The sequence below is a fragment of the Numida meleagris genome, chromosome 13, assembly GCF_002078875.1.
Source record: "Numida meleagris isolate 19003 breed g44 Domestic line chromosome 13, NumMel1.0, whole genome shotgun sequence".
Lineage (NCBI taxonomy): Eukaryota > Metazoa > Chordata > Aves > Galliformes > Numididae > Numida > Numida meleagris.
In genome coordinates, this window is record NC_034421.1 from 5,137,638 (window position 1) to 5,140,761 (window position 3,124).

Below are 3,124 nucleotides of genomic sequence, written 5' to 3' on the forward strand. Positions count from 1 at the left end.
CCAGGCCCAGAACCACAGCTCCTGCCCCGCTCTTTGTCCTGCCTCACTCCGTGCTCCTGCCTCACTCTGTGCTCCTGCCCCCAGCACCAACGCAGCGGCCCCCAACCCCGTGCCCACCCGGGGAAGCCCCACCACCCTGTGCCCCGTGCCCGCCGCGGCTTCCCCTGGCTCTCCTCCTCCGGCAGCGCCGCGCTGCCACGAACCCCCCGGCTGCCTCCGCGCCGCCGTGATTTATTCATTCATAAGGAGGGCAGCGCGTCTCCGCGCCTCCCCCTGCTCCCCGGGGACAGGCAGCAATTTCCCTGCTCTGAAGAAGCTTGTGAAGGTTTGAGTGAATCTGGGAAGCAAATCTAATTGGCAACCTCGTAATTCCTCGGGGGGACATGTACTTTGGTCATATCTAAGTACATTCCAGCCAGTGTTTAAGACACACTGAATCCAAACTTGGACAGTAAAATACCAGCAGCTCTAAGCTCCTTATCTATTTCAGGCAGATTAACTCCTTAATCATCCCTTTTGGAAGTTCCCTGCCCCAAATTCCGCTCCCTTCCCCCTTTTCTCCCCCCCTGTTTTCAGCAGGAACAAAAGGAACAGGCAGATTTTGCAGGGTGCGAGAGGTTAGGATCGCGGCGGCGATGATTGACAGAGGCAATAATGGGGGAATGGAGGACGGCCTTTGGAAAGCTGCTTTCCTGGCGAACCTGCCCGCGTGTTTGTCTTCGGGATTTGGAGACGGGAAACGTATAATGCCGAGATAATTTATCATATGACATCAAATGTCAGTTTTTTTTATTTCTTTTTCCCCCCCTCTTTTCTGTACTTTTCCCCCCGTAAGAAGGGTGAAGGCAGTGGGGCCACTCCATGAGCAGCCTGGGGGGCCCTTGGCAGAACCATCTTCTGCCCCATCCCATAAATATGGGAAATGCGTCGGCGCTGGGCGCTGCTCACTGTCACTCAGGGGAGTGCTGAAGCATTGTGCTTCCTTATGGAGCTGTCGGCCGCTCGTGGGAGGTGGCCCTGGCAGGCAGACGTGCACAGGCACGTGGCAATGGGAATGGGGTTAGGATGGGGCCAGGGTGAGGCAGGGATGGGACAGGGATGGGGACAGGATGGGTCTGCGATGGCATTGGGATGGGGCTGGGATGAGATTGGGCAAGGGCTAGGATGGGGTCAGGATGAGACAGGGATGGGACCGGGATGGAGCCAGGATGGGAACAGTATGGAATCAGGATGAGATTGGGATGGGACCACGATGGAGCCAAGATCAGAACAGTATGGGATTAGGATGGGATTGGGATGGGACCAGGATAGAGCCAGGATGGAACCAGAGTGGGCTCAGGTTGGATCCAAAATGCGACCAGGGTGGGATTGGGATGGGACCTGGATGGGACCAAGATGGGATCAGGATGGTGCTAGGAAAGCATTGGGATGGGATTGGGAGCACCCAGCCACACGAAGGCTACACTGCATCCAAACCCTGCACACACCAACCCCATTGCCTCGTAGTACTAGGGCAGGGGATTCAGCAGGGCCAGGCAGTGGCTAAAATGGACTGAAATAAGGTAGAAGGGACGTAGGGCGGAAATAGAGGGTGTTCAGAGGTAGGGTCAGAGATGGATGGCAGAACAGCGAGCAGTCAGTGTGTGCTGGGTGTCTGTGCTCCTGCAGAGGTGTAACTGTGCACTTCTGGACGAGGGTGTGAGTCCTCCTGCGTGCCCACGGGGATGGGATGGGTTGTCCCCATGGCAGGGCTGACCCTGTGGCACCTGAGCACAGGGCAGTGTGCCAACAGCTGTGGTTCCTGTCCTAAGGGGAAACTGAGGCATGGGGCCATGGGGGATGCACCCAGGGGTCCCTGTCCCCAGCAGGGTGAGGCGGTCGTTCCTCTTGGTTTGTAGCACCTTGTGGCTTGCAAAGGGGTGAATGTGGCTGAGCTCCCCTCCCCAAAATTTGGGCAGTGGAGTCAGTGAAAGGAGCCTTTGCAGTGGCATGGGAGAGGGGAAGCGCTGTGGCAGCAGTGAACACAAGCAGTGCGGGGGCAAGGATGTGCCATGCATTGTTTTATATCAGCAGTCCTATAAATGATGAGATTAGTGAATTATCATTGGAATCAACGTGATAGCGGGCAGGGAGGAAGGAAGGGAGGAAGTGAGATCCTGACCCCTCCAATAGGAAATTAGTAAAGAAGAAAAGCAGAAACAAGCCAAACGTTGGGATTCATCCATGTGGGTCACTTGGTTGGGGCTGAAGGATTGGCGCTGATGGGTTGGGGATGAAGGGTTGGGGCTGAAGGGTTGGGGCTGATGGGTTGGGGATGAAGGATTGGCACTGATGGGTTGGGGCTGATGGGTTGGGGCTGATGGGTTGGGGCTGAAGGATTGGCGCTGATGGGTTGGGGCTGATGGGTTGGGGCTGATGGATTGGCATAGGGTTGGCTGAAGGGATTGGCTGAAGGGCACTGCGGCGCTGGGGAGGATCTGTCTGTCCCCCCCCCCGGCACGGCTCCTGTTGGCCGTCCTTGCTTTTGTCTGCAGCGCGGGGCAGGCCGGGTCCTTCTTTAACCTCAGCCATATTTCCTGCACAGCCATCGACTTGTTTTCCTCTCTCCCGTGAGCGCCTCAAGGTTGATGTCAATCCCGTCGGTGGGGGAAGCGATAAGCACGCGGCCGCCCTCGCTGCGCGCTCGGCCCTGCCATGAATTTTGTCTCCGGAGCGCGTTTGCTTTGCAGGAGGCATTGCCCAGGGAAGCTCAGGTGGAGCATCTGCTTTGCAGCGAGTCTTGGGGCCGCTTGTATTTTAGTTTTTAATCCCTTTCTTTTCGCAAAGCCCTCTCTTGCCAGCTGGCAGCGTGCAGAGGCAAGGAGAGACGCGGCGACTTGCTGCAAAGAGCCCTTTTCCCTGGGATAAGCAAAAAGCAACAGGAAAAAATAATAAATATAGGAGGGAAAAAAGAGGGGATGGAGGAAGCAGGGGGGGCTGAGCCGGATTTCCAGGCTGGGGGGGGAGGCTGGTGGGGCTGCGGGCTTCCCCTGGCAGCAGCGGCAGAGCAGAAACGTTGAGTCATGAGTGAGGTTCGCAGGCGATGTTTTTCCCGAGCAAAATTCCTCACCGGGGAGGAGCAGAG